Here is a 19,047-nt window from a genome sequence, read left to right as displayed (position 1 = left end):
AACAAGATTCCCCCCTCTCAAAGTAAATTCTGGGTAATGCAAGGGATTTGGTAAAAGGCTGAAGGAAAGCAATACCACACTGAATCCTTCAAAGTGGAGCACTGCACTTTCAGTGGTCGTTTCTACAGTTGGAATGGTTTTCCTTTTGTCTGAAACAAATAGAGAGTTGTTTCTGTCTCTGTCTACCCAACCCCTCCCCACGAGGGAGGGAGAGTGTGTGCGTGTGTGTGAGAGAGAGAGAGAGGAGAGGAAGGAGAGGAGCTGTAAGCATGTTGAACTGATTGCACAGCGCAAGCAAGCAGAATATTTTAAATCTTATCAGCCACATCAGGAAGCATTGTGATTTCACCTCACATTCTCAGCCAGCTTTGTGTGTATGTGACTGTCAACAGATTTGGATATTTTATTTAATTATTTATCAAAAGGAAAGAACTGCTCTCACTGAACAATAAAATAAGCAAACAACAAAGGGAGACACACAGCCAAGAGGGGCAGAGTCAGGTGAGCCTGTGGACTCGCTGCTGTGCAGTGACAGATTGCCCAGCAAGAAAAGCCAGACTTGAACAACTGCACTTGAAAGAGAGCGCAATGAGTCTGAGGTGAGGAAAGCCCGAAATCCAGAACAAACGTTGGAGCCGTTTGCTCTTTCCTGACCTCTGATCCCACCACTGCTGCCAGTCTGATCTGTGTCAGGTTGGAACTGCTAATAAAAGCAACGGACGTCTGAGCTCAGCTGTAAGGGCTGTCCATTTCATTTTGTATTGCCTTTCATCTGGATGTGGACTAGAGTGGATTAACAAGAAGACTGGGAAGAAGACAGTCAATTAAAAAAAAACATAATTCAAAGATTTCCTGAGATTACACTTCAGACTGCAATAAAGCTACAGCCCTGACTATAAGCAACTTAACGCTAACAGGTACTGAAATTTTCTTTTGTCTTTACTGAAGCTTTTTTGTTTTATTGTGCTGTAAAATTGCTTCCTCTGCCAACTACTAGAGATTGTTGCCGTGGTGATTTGAGTGTAGTTTTTGGGTGCCAAAGTTTATCCAAGTAAGATGCATTATCTCTCTGTAATATATACGAGGCACATACAATTTTACTGGGAGTTTGCAAACTATTGAAGAAGACAGAAGCTCTGGGAAATTTTCTAAAACAATCTGCAGTCTTTACCTGGTTGAATTTATATGGCAGCCTACCTCAAACAGCTATAACCCCTGTTTGGTGACTTGCCTTGATGATTGCCATGTTTGATGTCTGCAAACACTGCCTGGTATGATGCACAAATTGGAGGAATCGGTGCTTCCTACCTTATAATACATTTAAAATCAGTCTGTGGTTTATAAAAATATTTTTCTCAGGGGTGAAGCTAATGCGGGATGGATTGACCTTCCCTTATATTGCTTTTGTATTCAGAGGCTATTATTAACTCAATGCTCTTTACAGGATTACAATTTGATTTAAAGTGCAGTTAGAATTAAAGACATAATATGAATGGGACAAATAAAATATATAGCTATCTGAGAAGCATGGGGAAAACCCAGGATCTGTTCTGTCGTGCTATTTCCAAGACCGGGCAATAGAAAGAATCAAGCTGTTTGCTATGAGGGAAGTGATAATTTCTTCACATAGGGATTTTAGTGCCATATCTGAGTGCCAAAATGATGCTGAGTATAAAGCTTTACATCATGGATTTAGTATTTTGAACCTTTGAAATCTGACAAAATGTGGAGATAGTGATACATTGGGAGAATACCCTGCCTTGTTTCAAATCCTAATCTGCAGTATTCATTGAAAGAAAATAATATTCTTGAAAAATACTTAACAGCAATTCCTTTCAAATCTCCTCTCGGTCACATCTGGTGACCTACAAGTTATTATCCATGACAAGGCAGGAAGATTCTTAACAAGTCTTATTATGGAGTGCTGTTCATTGAATTTAGTACGGGGGAGGACATTAACAGCTGCTCTCTTGGAAACTGCCTAATTATTTCCTTTCACAACAGAAAGTTAAGGTTAATTGTAAGTCCTGAATTCTGGTAGACCCATGTAAACAAATGAGAACTTCCGGAGTATAATAGTTGCATGATACCCATGTTTGTACAAATGACTAAAAATTAAGAAGCCCCTGTCATATAGCTTAACAAAATAACACATGTGAGTGGGGAGTGAGTTAGAGCAGGACACCAGCTGAATAGTAAGGAGGCTGGAATTTCTAAGATTGTATCAACTGCAAATCCAAACAAGAAAACTGTGAAGTTATTGATCTTTTTAAAGAAACTACTAAATAAGCTCAAAGTTCCTGATTCAAACCACTAATGCTGCAAGGTATATGGCAATGGGATGCTCAAAGACAATGGAATATGTTTACATCCTTCAAATATTTACATCTTTGTCAGTTTTAAAGATTATTTTGCATTTTAGATATCTAACAGTGTATACATTTTATCCAATATAAGTACTAATAATCATGACACTAAGACTAGAGGCCCCTGCAACTCTGAGCAAATATTTTTACAAAATGTCTTCCTTAAATTCATAAGATGCAACCAAACAATGAGCTAATCAGTTTACAATGAACTAAAACAGTTTAGTCCTTGATAGCTGTGACAGATTAAATGTATCTCATAATAAGTAGAATTACAGTCTAGAGTTCAGAGACATAGCTTCTGCATTTAGTAATTCACAGTACATGCAGAATGAAAAGTAACAAGTCATTCCTGTCTAGCATTGCAAGATTTGAATTGTAACTCCTCTTGCAGCACATATAGAGCAAACAGTAATGTTCAGTCATCTAACTCAATAAAACTAGTGTCTACCTCACTGTACACAGCAGGTATAGATAAAAGTTAGTCATTCACATTTGGCTCAACCTATACTGAAATCAGTATTTTATTTGCGATTCATTTGTGTCTAACGTGTATAACTCCTGTAAACATATACTCTATGACATCAACCACTACAATAAATTGATCTCATCTGAGTCCAGAGGAAGCTGTGCTGATAATGGAGAAGCAGCAGCCAACCATTCTCCCCTGGGTAAATTACTGTATCACAGTGTGCATCTTCTATAAATGATGGAACAGTCTTCTACCTTAAGCATATCATCATCATAGTAGTTTACAGATTATTTGGTAAATCATTTTATATTTGAAGCTTCCCATCAATAGTTAAGGGCTCAGCCTTTGAATCTCCTCGTAGGTGCTCAGTCCCCACTATTGGAAATTCATCAGAGGTGTTGCAGAAACCCCTTTTTAGCTGAGTAAGCAATGGTAAACCACACATCCAGTGAAATTATACTGTCAGAACAGGAAAATCACCAAGGAAATTCTGCAACCCAAAACTAAAGATAAGATCAATCCAAGAACATGATTTAAACACCAAACTGGGGCTTGAAAAGCCTGCAAAGAATAGCACAAAGGCAAGATGGTGGTAGATAAAAAGTTCCATAATTTTGGAATTTTAAAAAGTGAAGTGAATCTTTACACAGAGGAAAGCAGGAAAAAAATGAGTCTGTTGATTCTTCCTGAGATTAGCACAAATTTGAATGATAATAAGAATGACAATACCACTATCAAGGTGAGAAAAGTAGGCCAAGTAGGTCCAAGGTTGTTTATGAAGTGAGATGAATTTATCAAAAAATTATGCTCTGTATTGTTCAGCAGTGAGAGAAGCTTTCCTGAATACAGGAGCAACGCCCAACAATGAATGTTATATTGTTTCGATATTTGTCTGTATTGCCTGAATGCAATTATGTTAATTCATAATATTTTTATAGTGTCAAAATTCAGTACTTTGTCTCATTAATTGCCAACATCTGGAAGCCAGACTAGTTACTTCATTGTATTGGAATGATAATTAGTAGACAAAGGAGATTTACTGTGTTCAGTCTCAAGCACTCTGATGAAATGATTTCCTGGTGACAATTTTGCAATGACTTATTCTTCAGCTTGATAATAATGAAAATCCTGTAGTACATTGGTCACTGACAAACATCCTGGTCCTTCAGACGAGCATTTTTATTGAACACTGTAGGCCAACTGTTCTGTTTTAATTGAATGATGAGTAATATATTGCTCCTTGAAAAGGGACTGGATAGTTCTGCATGGTGGGTCATGAAAGACCAGCTGGTCTGTTGAGTTGGCACCGGACTTACTATAGCTGAAATATCATGACCAGAGACCTTCTACCCCACATTTCTCTTCCCATGGATGTTGCCTGACAGACTGAATATTTCTGGCATCTTCCATTTGTAGTTCTAGGTTGTGCTACGGCCCAAGCCCAGTTCGACCATGACCTTAAGGAATGGAATAAAGAATTAAAATAGCAAGGTTTCTGCTGCTGATTGCTAGTGATCCTGGCTAGCAAAAGATAGTGGCTGAGGGCATAATCAGGCTCAGCTGCACTGCCTTCAGGGTTAACCAAAATCAACAATGAGAATAAGAGAAAATATCAAAGAGCTATGATGGTAGAGATCTTGAAGCTCAGGCTATAATGATGGAAAATAATTCCAGTTATGATTTTATAATAAGCACTTTATATCTGACTGCTGTCAGGCACTATATATCTCAATGTTTGAAATCTTTCAGCACAGATGTCTTTGTCATTACCTCCAATGTGTCTCTGATTCCAGGGAGACGATAGCTGGCATCATTACTGTTGTTTTGCAAGGTGAGCAGAGACTATGACAAGTGGTCTTGCTTCACCATGGTGCAGTGAATGTATCCATGACTCTCAGTCAAGCCCATTTCTATCTCAGATTTACCAACATGTGCAGATGAGGAAGATTAGAGTCACAACGACAAAAAGAGGCCTGCTTCTATCTGAGATTTATTGGTTATTATTGGTAAAGGATGTCTAGATAAATGTCTGGGACAGGTGGTATTGCATGGCCCAGCTGGAAGAAATTTTTTATGGCATCAGACCCATTCTTCAGGGGGATGGATAAAACATTAGCATGTAGTGACATACTTGACAAAGGGAGGCATAGAGTGAAAGCCATGGGGAAGACGAAAGCAAAAAATCAGATGAGGTCTCTCAAAATATGCAAAACCTTCAGAACACTAGTTCAGATCAAGACTGTCACCAAGGAATTTCACTTTTGCCACTTCATTGTAGAGGACAACAGGAAACTTGGAGTAAATTGGTAAACTAGTTTATTATTATTGTCACATTGTACTGAAGTACAGTGAAAAACTTTGTTTTGTGTGCCATCCATATATATCATTTAATCACATCAGTACATTGTGGTAGTACAAGGGAAAAGCAGTAAGCAGTGCAGGCAGACAATAAGGTTCAAGGCTATAACAAGGTAGATTGTGAGGTCAAGAGACCACCTTATCGTACAAGGGGACCTTTCAATAGCAGGATGGAAGCTGTCCTTGAGCCTGGTAGTAAGTGCTTTCAAGCTTTTGTATCTTCTGCCTGATGGAAGGGGAGAGAAGAGAGAATGTCCGGGGTGGGTGGGGTCTTTCATTATACTGGCTGCTTTACCGAGGCAGTGATAAGTGTAGACAGAGTCAGTGGAGGGGAGGCTGGTTTTCAGGATGTGCTGAGCTGTGTCCACAACTCTGCAGTTTCTTGCATTCTCAGGCAGAGCAATTGCCATACCAAGCTGTGATTCATCCTTTCTATGGTGCATCTATAAAAATTGGTAAGGGTCAAAGAGGCCATGCCAAATTTCTTTAGCCTCCTGTGGAAGTAGAGGTGCTGGTGCACTTTCTTGGCCATGGTGTCTATGTGGTTAGACCAGGACTGGCTATTAGTGATGTTCATTCCTAGAAACTTGAAGCTCTCGACCTCAGTGCCGTTGATGTAAATAGGAGTGCACACACCACCCCCCTTCCTGAAGTCAATGACCAGCTCTTTTGTTTTGCTGACTTTGAGGGAAAGGTTGGTGTCATGACACCATGCCACTAGGCTCTATATCTTCTTCCTGTGCTCCAATTCATCATTATTTGAGATTTGGCCCACTACAGTAAATGGAGTTAGAGCAGAATCAGGCCACGCAGTCATGAGTATAGAGGGAGTAGAGGACTGAGGATGCAGCCTTGTGGAGCACCAGTGTTGAGGATAATCATGGCGGAGGTGTTGCTGCCTATCCTTACTGATTGTGGTCTGTTTGTCGGGAAGTCAAGGATTCAGTTGCAAAGCAAGGTGTTGAGTCCCAGGTCTAGGAGTTTGGAGATGAGTTTGCTTCGAATTATGGTACTGAAGGCTGAGCTCTAGTCAATAAATAGTAGTCTGATGTAGGCGCCTTTGCTATCCATATGCTCCAGAGATGAGCGTAGCGTCAGGGAGATGGCATCTGCCATGGACCTGTTTTGGCAGTAGGTGAATTGCAATGGGTCGAGGTTGCCCGGGAGGCTGGAGTTGATGTGTGCCATGACTAGCTTCTTGAAGCACTTCATGATGGTGAATGTCAGAGCCACTGGGTGGTAGTCATTTAAAGGCACATTACCTTATTTTTCTTCGGTACTAGGATGACAGTGGTCTTAAAGCCAGTGGGAATCTCAGACTGAAGTAGGGAGAGGTTAAAAAAATGTTTAAAAAAATGTCTGCAGTTGTGTCTACAAATACAATGTATTTGTGGGCTTAACAATACTTACACTAATGGGAGGTAAATGTTTGGCTAGAGGAGATGCAGATGAAAGGGAGGTTAATACAGCTTTGAAAATGACAAAAGCATTAACTTCCATTTTTTCTGTAGATCAAAAATGCATCGCCTCCACAGCAATATAATGTACAAATCTCCAGAGAAAGGAAGTAAAAATGCATCTAATATGGCTCTCATCCTGATGGCTCCCTTCAGAAGTTGACCTTTAGTGTATGACAATTTGAGTACAAGAGAAAAGATGACTTTTTGACTTCCAGTTAAGATTGTACCTGGACTATTGTGCGCAGGTCTGGTCTCCCTACCTAAATAGGGGTATACTTGTGATAGAGGGAATGCAACAATGGTTAACCAGATTAATCACTGAGAGGAGATTTATCTTGTGAGTCATTAAACACACCGAGTCTATATTTTGCAGAGTTTAGAAGAATGAGAGATGACCTTATTGAAATACACAAGATACTTTCTAGTCTTGGGAGGATAGATGTAGAGATAATGTAAGCCTTGGGTAATGGGTCAGAAACTCAAAATAAGAGGTTGGCCATTCAAGACATTAATAAAAAGAAAGTTCTTCACCCAGACAGTAGTGATCCTCTACCCTGTGGAGGCTCAGATGCTGAGTAATTTTTGAATAGTAAATTGGTTTATTATTGTCACATGTACCGGGGTACAGTGAAAAACTTGTCTTGCATACCGTCCATACAGATCAAATCATTACAACAGTGCATTAAGGTAGTACAAGTTAAAAACAATAACGATGCAGAATAAAGTGTTACAGTATAGAGAAAGTGCCGTGCAGGTAGACAGTAAGGTGCAAGGTCACAATGAGGTAGATTGTGAGGTCAAGAGTCCATCTTATCATACTAGGGAACCATTCAATAATCTTACAACAGTGGGACAGAAGCTGTCCTTGAGCCTGGTGGTACATGCTTTCAGGCTTTTATATCTTCTGCCTGATGGGAAGGGGAGAAGAGAGAATCGCTGGGGTGAGTGGGATCTTTGATTATGCTGGCTGCTTTACCAAGGCAGCGAGAAAGACAAAGGAAAAGGGGTTAGTTCAGAGAAGTGGCACTGAGATAAAAGAGAAGCCATGATCTAATTGAATGGTGCAGCAAGTATCTGGGCCAAATGACCTACTGCTGCTTCTATTTCTTAAGTTCTTACATGTGGCTGCATCAAGCTGTGTGTAAACTCTGGGTATGCAAACACGAAGCATCACTACATGCTGAGGTTGTATCCATCCCAGTGTTGTGAAGGATGGGTCTGATGCCATGGAATATTTCTTCCAGCTGGGCCATGCCATACCATCTGTCCCTCGTGAAATGTTTGTGGAGAGGAACACCTTCAACCAGAAGTCAATCAGACAGTGTTCTGCATAGAATGTCCTCAAGAACCTGCAGGAGAAAAAGGGATAATGTATTTTGTTGGATTGTTCCCTTAGAAGATTGTCAAAGTCATTTGGCTAATTACTTCATAGCAGGAAGTTTCACACAAGATGTTGCTTGGCTGGTAGCAAGAGCCTTCCTTGTCAGATCATTCATACACAGCCAAAGTATCAGTGCCACCACATGCAGCCCTCCAGGCAACTTCATTGAAGATGAGACCATCATCCATCTATTTCAGGAGTGTGCATTTATCAAGAAAATCTGGAATGAGATTCAGAGGTCTTTGTTAAGGTTCATCCCCAACAGTTGCTTAACATGGGACTCTGTGATCTATTAGGTGTTTCCAGGAACATACACTGAGATAAACATTAACTGCTGCTGCAAGATTATCAACTTTGTGAAAGTCATAGATTGGTTTTGCTGCTGAAATTTGCTGCAGGAATAGGTGCCAAAGGAAGCTTGGTGCAACCACTGGAGGGACTGTATGGGCAAAGGCCACAGTTGAATGTTCTTCCCAGTAATGAACGCCAAGCAGATGGAATCTGTGTAAAAACATCATAGAGTTATTGGTCATGGAATATAGGTGAAAGAAAAGCTAGTATTCCTTAATGGAGAAAACTGTATGAAAGTACTTCACAGAGAAGTGATTAAAAAAAAGTCATGTTGATGTAATATAATCTTGTAAGCTACTGGAATGTTATTCCTTGTACAATGAAGTGTGACTTTGGAAGAAGAAAATATCAACCAATGGAGGAAAATCTATGAAAATGCTTCAAAGGAGTAATAAAGATGAAATGGAACTGAAGACAAATTGGAGTTAGTTGAAGCTTTTGGGCATCCCATCTACTATGAGGTGGGTTTTTTAGGAAGGGTTTAAAAGAGAAAAGGGAGGTGGGGACACAGAGTCATTTATGGAAGGATTTCTGAAGCTTAAGGCCTGGGAGGCTGAATCCATGGCCACCAAGATAAGCACAAAAGGAGCAAAGATCCATAGGGGGGCAGAAACTGATGGAGACCGAATTCAGACATTGTAGCAGCGTTGTAGAAGATAGGTACAAGGACAAAAATCTTTAAATCTATGGCTTGGGAATCAGGACATGATGTTTTTCAGTCAAGCACAGGGCAAGAGAAGCTTGGTGCAGGGTGAGGTGAGGGCAAGCAGAGCCTTGGATGAGCTGAAGGATGACAGCTGAGCCAGGAGACGAATGAATCAGCCAGGTCCACGTTAACAAAGTCAAAGATGAAAGTCTCACCAGCACTTTGAAGATGATGTTCAATGATTTACCTCAGAAGGCAGCCTTTCTGAGGTACAGCATTGAACATGGCAAATAGGATGAAGAATAGGAAATTAAGTTATTCAAACATTTCCATTCTAAGGTTCTGACTGATCAGTATTAGCACCTTCCTGCACAATACTCATAGCCTTTATTACTTTACTATCCAAAAGTCTCTCCATCTCTGCCTTGAATTGCTCGGTGATTGGGCAGCTACAAATTTTTAAGGGGTGAGAATTCCAAAAATTTGAAGCCCTTGAAGTGAAGAAACATTTCCTCATCTGAGTTTCAAATGGATAACCCCTGACTCTGCCCCCTCCCCAGTTCTCGATTCCCCTTCGTATTTGTCTTGTCTTACCCCTTGCAGAGAGCGGTGTTCAATAAGATGCCGACATCAAGGACTGAGGAAGATCAGCGCCAAAACTACAAGACCTGAGAAAGAAGCTGAAACTGATGGCCTCGATCTTGCTAGTTCAGCCGGAGGAAATTACAGCTCATCTTAGAATGCATATTAAACAAGAAGTCTGACTGTACAAAGGCAGTGTCACCGAGAGGCAATGTGCAAGTGAGAAGATGGTGGGAAGTAGGAGGAGAATTTTTTTAAGAGGATTCCAGAGATAACTCTGTGGAGATGTGGCGGGGTAATTTAGAGTCATAGAGTTAAACAGCAAGGAAAGAGACCCTTCAACCCAACTCATCCATGTCGACTAAGGTTCATGAACTAGTCCCATTTGCTTGCATTTATCCCTTATCCCACTGAACTTTTTCTATCCATGTACCTGTCCAACTTTCTTTTAAACATTGTAATTTTATCCACCTCTACCACTTCCTCTGGCAGCTCGTTCCATTAAATCCACCAACCTCTATGTGAAAAACTTGCCTCTCTGGTCCCCATTAAATCTTTCCCCTCTCACCTTAAACCTATACCCTCTTGCTTTCGACTCCCCTTGCCTTGGAAAAAGACTGTGACAATCCATCTTATCTATACCCTTTCGTGATTTTATACGCCTCTGTAAGGTCACTGCTCAGCCTCCTTCACTCCAGGAAAAACAGTCCCAGGCTAACCAGACACTCTTTATAACTCAAGTTCTCCAGTCCCAGCAATATCCTTGTGAATCTTTTCTGCACCCCCTCTAGCTTAATCACATCCTTCCCATTGTTGGTGACCAGAACTGCACACAATATTCCAGATGCAGTCTCACCAACATCTTGTATAGCTGCAACATGATGTCCCAACTCTTGTACTCAATGCCCCATCCACATTCAGGGAACTCCTTTCTACAACACTCCCCAGTGTCTTGTCATTCACTGTGCATCTCCTGCCCTGGTTTAACTTACCAAAGTGCATTACTTTGCACTTGTCTGAGTTAAGTTCCATCTGCCATTCGTTGGCCCAATTTCCCAGTTTATCTAGATCCTGTTGTAGCCTTAGACAACTTTCTTCACTGTCCACACACCACCAGTTTTGGTGTCATCTGGAAACTTACTAATCATGCTACATTCTCATCCAAATTGTTGATATATGTGAAAAACAATAGGGGACCTAACACACGACTGGTCACAGACCTCCAATCTAAAAATCAATCCTCCACTAACACCCTCTGTCTCCTTCCACCAAGCCAATTTTGTATCCAACTGGCTATCTCACCCTGGATCCCAAATAATCTAAACTTCCAGATCAGCCTACCATGCAGGACCTTGTGAGAAGCCTTGCTAAAATCCACATAGATAACATCTACCTCACTGCCCTTGTTAATCCTCTTGGTCACCTCTTCAAAAAGCTCAATTAAATTCGTGAGATATGATATGCCATGCACAAAGCCATGCTGACTATCCCTAATCAGTCCTTGCCTTTCCAAATGTAGATAGATCCTGTCTTTCAGAATCCCCTCCAGTAACTTCCCCACCATTGATGTTCAGTTCACCAGTCTGTAATTCCCTGGCTTGTCCTTGTAGCCCTTCTTAAATAAAGGCACAACATTAGTCACCCTCCAGTCTTCTGGTACTTCACCTGTGGATAAGGAGGATACCAAAATCTATGGCAAGACCCCTGCAACTTCTTCCCTTGTTTTCCACAATGTCCTTGGATATATTTGATCAGGTCCTGGGATTTTTCAATCTTTATGTACCTCAACAATGCCAGCACCTCCTTTTTTGTAATGTTGTTATGTTTCATGGCATTGCCGTTCTCATTCCCAAATTCCCTTGCTTCCTTTGACCTTCTCCATGGTAAATACAGAAAAGAAATATTCATTTAAGGCCTCACCCATCTGTTGTGGCTCCACACATAGATGACCACACTGATCTTTAAGGGGACCTATTTTCTTCCTCATTACCCTTTTGCTTAATATACTTGTAGAATCTCTTAGGATTCTTCTTACCTGCCAGTTTAATGGAGATACTTGTTAATGATCAGATGGATAAAAGCAGACACTAAAAAAGGTGCAGACTGAACTGGCTGATGGAAGAGTGGTTTTGAAAGTGGATGGAGCAATCAACTATGCCACGAGGTCAGAGAGGTTGAGAAAAACTGCCTCAAACTAACTCAGTGAGTGTCATTGGGTCGATTTCTGTGCAATGGCCAAATACATTTGGATAAATCCAAAGAGAGAATTTGGAAGCAACAACATATTCAAAAGATTCTGAGAGGAAACAGAAGTTGGAAATAGGACAGGAATTTATAGTGACTTTGGGAATAAAATGAGGTAATGGCATAACTTTTGAGTGGGAGAGAGATAATTGCTGAAGGAAAAGAACCATTTTCAACATTGGCTTTCATAGAGGTGGCATGATGGGGAGCTCAGTAGCCAGAGATTTACTGGGAGTGTAACTGAATCCAAGAATTTAGTGGGAATCATGGCATATGAAATCAGAATGCACAGGGAAGATGGGAAGGAAACAAGAGAGAGATGCGGATTCACAACTAAGCCAGGGTCCATGAGAGGAGGTTGTGATGGATACATTAGAAAATATTAAGGTTTAGCAATTGAAGAGAAACCACCTTTATTATGTATTCATAGCTCCAAAATTTTAGGGTGGATGAATGTTTCGGCTCTTGATTAGAAAGATTGTGAATCTGATTCCCAAGTGAAGCTGACGCTGGAGGTAATTTGATTGAGTTTGCCAGTTCTGTGACTTGGAATAGAATGTGTGAAAAAGTGGCACATCTCATTTGAAGGTAGAGAAGGGAAAAAAAGAGACTTGAACCAGTTCATCATTTATTTTGAGTTTCTTGTTGTTCAGCCTGGAAAAGTCTAACCACAATTCAGAAGAAATCCATAGTTCAGAGCATGGAAATATGCAACATTTACATATAACATGCAGACGCTCTCTGAGCTGACCTTTGAATGTTCCTTTTATCTCTTCATGTCATAATCAAGGTATAAAAACATTGCTTTTGAAACTGAGCACAACAACCTGGCTGATAACTTACATCAAACTTCCAGGCCATAAACCACGGAACAGAATGTGAATTAATTTAATTGTATAGTTTAATTTAGCTGTTAGTGTTACTTGGAATTTGTTTGCACAGAAAAGGGACCTTGCAGATAACATTTCTTTCTTAAACAAGCAGCAGCTATTTGCACATACATAATTTAAGTGCTGGCTTGATATTTTTAAATGTATAAATACAGTTCATCACATACAGATGGTGAGAACATTTGGAAACTGCTGGTCACCAAGTACATGACATTTCTATTCAGTATTGCCTCATTATTATTCTGGCTAAGGATAACGGACTACAATAATTATTCAAATAAGTACTTTCAGTGTGATTTGTTCTAAGGGTATATTTACAATATGCTCAGTTGATAAAGGCACTGAGCCAAAGATATCAGGAAGTCCCAATGCTGAGCCTGTTCTATGTGGAGTTGATTGATCAAAGAAGTTGCAGGGGTAATACAATTAGCCTTAATAACAACCATCAAATCTTGTTCATAATGCTCTTGTGAAGTCCCTTGGGATGTCTTACTGTGATAACAGTGCTATATAAATGCACGTTATTTTGCTGTTCTTGGAAAAGGAACATTCACCCAGAGTACTTGATTCTATCTTATGTTCCTGTTGGAAAGTGATGGTTTACAGACTATGGTGTGAACATCCATCAAGTTTCACATAATGGTTACCTGGGTAGTTCTTTGAAACCATCTCAAAGCCTCAAGAATCCAATTCTGGCAGAGGTCATTGCTTCCAGAGCAGGACCTGTGGCAAATAAAGCTAGCTTATTTTTAAAGAAGGTCTTATTGGTCTGTGAGGGGTATCCACACTTTGCAAAAACTGCTAAACCTTTTGTTTTATTTGAAGCCAAAATGAATTTCATGTCTGCTACTCTATCTTGTGGTGCCCTTTTAATTTGAATTAACATTGATCATTCAAAAACAATTCTTGAAACAGGTTTAGATACAATGAGCAACAAACTTCCACACTGTGGTTTCAAACCCAGGCGAGACTGATAGGATGAAGAAATCCACTGCATGGTATCTGTAAGACTTTTTATGAATTATTTGAACAAATTCATTCTAATTTGATTTCAGACCAACAGCACAAAACTGGGCTATGCAAGGAAAACCGACAACTGTGCACAGAATGATAGATTAGCTAAAATAAGGATTGAAAACTGGTGATACAGAAGGCACTCTCCTATCATGGTATTGTGGGATACGTTTGGGGTATGCAAACATATGAATTAGAAGCAGGAGTAGGCCACTCAGCCCCTCAAGCCTACTCTGTCATTTAATAAGATAATGGCTAATCCACACTACAGAGAAGGTGCTGATGCAAACACTGAGTGATTGAAATTGAAAGATTTAACTCTCCACACCATTAATGAATTTTGCATTTATCTAGATAAATAAAAACACTCACAATTTATTTTATAAATTCATGAAAATTGTATCCCTGTAAGAAAAAATGTATCATGTTATTTTAAAGTATATTTTTACATCTGTTTTTAATTTCAAACAAAATCTTATTAAATCTTGACTCTGAACTATGATGTCATCTTCACCTGTGTAGACCAATACCTTTTAGGGTAGGACACCATAACATACATCCATTAGATGAAATGGTTCCCTGCACAACAGTCAAATGGAACCTTTAACCACACTTCACAGTACATATAAACAGAAAAAGCTGCACATACTGAGCAGGTCAGGCAGCATCTATGGAGACAGAGACAGTGTGAATGTTTCAGGGCAATGGCTTTTCACTAGAACTGAGAAATATTTGAAATAAACTAGTGTCATATGCAGAAAAAAAGAGATAGGCAAGGAAAACAAAGACAGAAGAAGCAAAGGTTAATAAAGAAGTGAGGCAAACAGATATCCTGTTAATGCAAAGAGCAGGGGTCCCTGTTATGGTGAGCAACCTGGCTGTTATTAATTATACAAAAGTATGGAGAGCACTTATACAAGCCCCGTTGCTTTGCTTTTGTGCTTACATGGGAACTGTGAATAATTTATAACCTCAGCAATGGCAATGAACTTTTTTCTGAAATATTTGACCCACTAGCACATTTTATCTATGAGTATTAGTCATCCATTTGACCTGTACTGTATTCTCCTCTTGTAATAAAACTGCCTTAGAAATATTCATTTGAAGGCCCAAGGAGTTACTATGTTAAAACATCCCACAAAATAAATATGTACCAGTAGGGCATTAATTCAACAGATGGAATTAGTGGTCTAGAGGATATGTAATAAAACCATGAGGAAGAAGTTGAAAAACACTTTTAACGTGCGAAAACCCCCTGTGAGCTGGTGGCGATTGCACAGGAGATTTCTGCTCAGACTTCATTATCATGATTACAGCAATCAGCCAGCACTAATCAGACCAAAGCTGGCCTTAGTGCAGATGCATGCTCCTCAATGTCTCAAGTGGCTAGCACCAGCTGGAGCTAGCCAGCAGTAATCAAACCCAGGCCTGCTCCTCTGAAAGGGGAGGTGATTGCTGGAGCAGATGGTGATGGAATCTATTGCACAGCTGTGAGAATATTGAAGCAGGAGGTGGCAAGTCATGGCAAGGCTTGATGCCCTCAAGTTTCAGAGGACACTCTCGAGACACTGGTGATGAAACGGAGAGGATGTAAGCTGCTCTCTACCAACAAGAAGTGACAGAAGGAGGAGGAGGCTGTATAGGGAGTGAAGGCCATGGGTCAAGATTACTAGAGAGATGGTGCTCAGGAAGCTAAATGGACTAAAGACAGATAAGTCTCCCAGACCGGATGAAGTGCACCCTCGGGTTCTGAAGGAGGTGGCTTTAGAGATTGGAGGCATTGGTGATAATTTTCCAGGTATCAATAGACTCCGGCATGGTGCTGCAGGACTGGAGGGTCGCAAATGTGGTTCTGCTGTATAAGAAAGGTGGGAGGCAGCATAAAGGAAATTACAGACCTATTAGTCTGACATCAGTGGTTGGAAAGTTATTGGAATCAATCCTCAAGGATGAGGTTATGGAATACCTGGAGGTACAAGGCAAGATAGGTCCAAGCCAGCAGGGGTTCATGAAGGGAAGATCCTGCCTGACCAACCTATTGGAGTTTTTTGAGGAAATCACAGGTAGGGTGGATAAGGGAGAGGCTCTGGATGTTGTGTATTTAGACTTTCAAAAGGCCTTCGACAAGATGCCGCACAAGAGGCTGATTAATAAGATGAGGGCTCATGGAATTACATGAGAATGGGTGGAGCATTGGCTGGTAGGCAGAATGCAAAGGATGGGAATAAAGGGATCCTGTTCTGGTTGGCTACTGGTTACCAGTGGTGTTCTGCAGGGGTCGGTGTTGGGGCCACTTCTTTTTACATTGTACGTCAATGATTTGGACTATGAAGTAAATGGTTTTATGGCTAAGTTTGCAGACGACACCAAGATAGGTGGAGGAGTAGGGAGTACTGAAGAAGCAGGAAGGTTTCAGAGAGACTTAGATAGTTTAGGAGTATGGGCAAAGAAATGGCAGATGAGATTCAATGTTGAGAAATGTGCGGTTGTACACTTTGGAAAAAGAAATAAATGGGCAGATTATTATCGAGATGGGGAGAAAATTCAAAGTACAGAAGTGCAAAGGGACTTGGGGGTCCTCATACAGGATACCCTAAAGGTTAACCACCAGGTCGGATCGGTGGTTAAAAAAAAGTGAATGCTATGTTGGCATTCATTTCGAGAGGTATAACATATAAAAGTAAGGAAGTGTTGATGGGGCTCTATGGGAGACTGGTGAGGCCTCATTTGGAATACTGTGTGCAGTTTTGGGCCCCTTATCTTAGGGAGGATGTACTGATGTTGGAGAGGGTTCAGAAAAGATTTACGAGGATGATTCCCAGAATGAAAGGGCTTACATACAATGAGCGTTTGTCGGCTCTTGGACTGTACTCATTGGAGTATAGAAGAATGAGAGGGGACCTCATAGAAACATTCAGAATGTTGAAAGGACTGGACAGAGTAGATGTGGCTAAGCGATTTTCCTTGGTGGGTGAGTCCAGGACTAGAGGGCGCAGTCTTAGAATTAGAGGGAACCAGTTTAAAACAGAAATGAGGAGAAATTTCTTTAGCCAGAGGGTAGTGAACCTATGGAATTCTTTGCCACATACAGCTGTGGAGGCCCTATCATTGGGGGCATTTAAGGAGATTGATAGGTATCTAATTAGTCAAGGTATCAAAGGATATGGGGATAAGGCCAGAAACTGGGGCTAGATAGGAATAGTTTTAGTTTAGCTCATGGAGCAGACTTGATGGGCTGAATGGCCTAATTCTGCTCCTTTGTCTTGTGGAACCAGAACAGGGAGAAGTTTAATAACATCACGTACATGGTCAAGTTCAATGAAGACATCTTCGTCTCCCTTCCTCCCAACTGCACCACTGTTGTGAGAAATCCACATGGCTGTCACGTGACAGTAACAACACTGACCCTTGCTGGTCAGAGGACAGCATTGCTCCTCTGATCGGAAGTGATACTACTGTCAATCAAGGTGCAGCTGCACCCACCCCTCAGGTGTGAGAGTACCTTTTGCCTCTGAACTTGCTTGACCATTGGCTCATTTAAATCACAACAGTGAGGCTCCACCCAGCCTCCTAGCACCATAAAAGGGGCTGCAATCCCCTAGCCCTTCCTCTTTGATGACCCCAGGAGTAGTGAGACAATGCTGCAGAGATCACTGCTAAGAGTGCATCACCATGTGGTTTGGGAGCGTTTCACTCAGATTCCAGGCAGTCTTAGAGCCAATGCTAGTGTGGGTCAAGCACTGAAGTATTATATCCTGAAGTTGTACATTGTTATTGTGCTTGTGTGTGTATCAGTGTGTGTGTGTGTGTGTGAGTGTGAGTGTATCTTATCCTAGTTGCGATGCCCCCCGCATGTTCGCGGTCTCCTGCGTGTATGAGAGTGTGTGTCTGTTCCCATCCATTCTGTCCCCGCGTTTGCCTTTGTAATTAAACTAGTTTTGATATCCAAAGCTCATGTCCAGAGTCCTTGATCCTTAAGACCAAAAAGAACCATTTCATACAACAACCACTAACACACACTGCTCAATGCAATATGCCCCATCAGTCACCTATCAGCAATCTCTATCAAACATCTCTTAAAAATAACACTGATTTGATCCACAACACTACTCACACCCACATCGCATAGCTTGTATGCAGCCAGCTATTCAATATGGTAGGCACATCAGCCAAACACAGTACACATTCTCACCCACATGTTCCTCAGTGATGTAGAAGAACGTGACATAAAGTCGCCAGCATCAAGGGCAGACTGCCAGTATCCTGGAGGAGAGAGTGCTTTATGTTGTGGAGTTTGTGCTGTAGAAACAATAAATACAGGCAATGCTGAGACCATTGAAATGAGATATTCTTTTGGTTAATCCTCCTCTAACATCCTGCTTCCTCCTCATCCCATAATCTCTTCTGATTTACAAGATGTGGATGCTCCCCTTAGCCATACTATCCTTGCTATCCTTGTGCTTCTGTCCTTTCAGATAACCAAGAATCCACCTGGCCAAAAGGCCAAGCAGCCACACAGAGAAGAAGTCACCCCATCACATGATCAATTCTAGCATCCACCAGGTCTACTGCTGACACAGATGATGATTTTGATCTCACACAGAATTGGGCCCTGTACATTATGAATCTCTGAGCATGGCTGGGGAGCAGCCAGAACAGGGAAAGCATAGTCTGGGTGCCAGCTCTCCAGAGGGCAAGGTTGATCAAAGGCTTGGTGGCAAATGGCTCGGATGAGGACATGGAAGAATGCTAATGTGCTTGCACAATGAATTGCATGGTAGGTTGGCTGCCCTGCCAGAAAGCCTGAGTGCAGCATCAGGCAAGGTCAATTCCAACCTTATACAGAGCCTGAAGCCCACATCTACCACATACACTGAATTGCTCAGGCTCATCCTTCATACCCAGGTGTAGCCAACCTCCTCCATGGCAAGTCAGCAACTTTCTGCCAAATGTGCCACAGGAGAACACTACATGGGATCAGAAAACAGGCATAGAGAGAAAGAAGACAAATCCCAAAGGAAAGCACAAGGGTGATGTTTTTTACTTTTATTGATGGGTAGAAGTATAAAACCAGTTTGTAAACAAATTGATACAATATGATTTTTTGTTCTTCAATGAAGGAACATCCGGTAGGCAGATACAGTGGGTGGGCTAATGAATCCGAAGAATGGCTTTGTGTTAAATTCTGAAGCATTAAAGTGTAATTGATGAAAGAATGTGCTCCAGAAGAACTTTGACTGGAGGTACCAGGGGTGGGGGGAGAAAAGGAGTGATGTTATGATG

General features: G+C 41.1%; 1 protein-coding gene across 1 annotated transcript in view; it reads left to right on the top strand.

The window, feature by feature from the left end:
* The first annotated feature begins 640 nt into the window (after positions 1-640).
* Positions 641-19,047, top strand: part of LOC127578640 (protein shisa-like-1) — a 117,208-nt gene continuing 98,801 nt past the window's right edge. The window contains exon 1 of the mRNA XM_052030840.1: positions 641-917. The gene's annotated coding sequence lies outside the window, so the exon portion shown is untranslated. The remainder of the gene's footprint in view (positions 918-19,047) is intronic.

The sequence above is a fragment of the Pristis pectinata genome, chromosome 15 (genome assembly GCF_009764475.1).
Source record: "Pristis pectinata isolate sPriPec2 chromosome 15, sPriPec2.1.pri, whole genome shotgun sequence".
Taxonomy (NCBI): domain Eukaryota; kingdom Metazoa; phylum Chordata; class Chondrichthyes; order Rhinopristiformes; family Pristidae; genus Pristis; species Pristis pectinata.
Note: the sequence above shows the minus strand (reverse complement) of the source record. Positions and strands in the feature narration are given on the sequence as shown.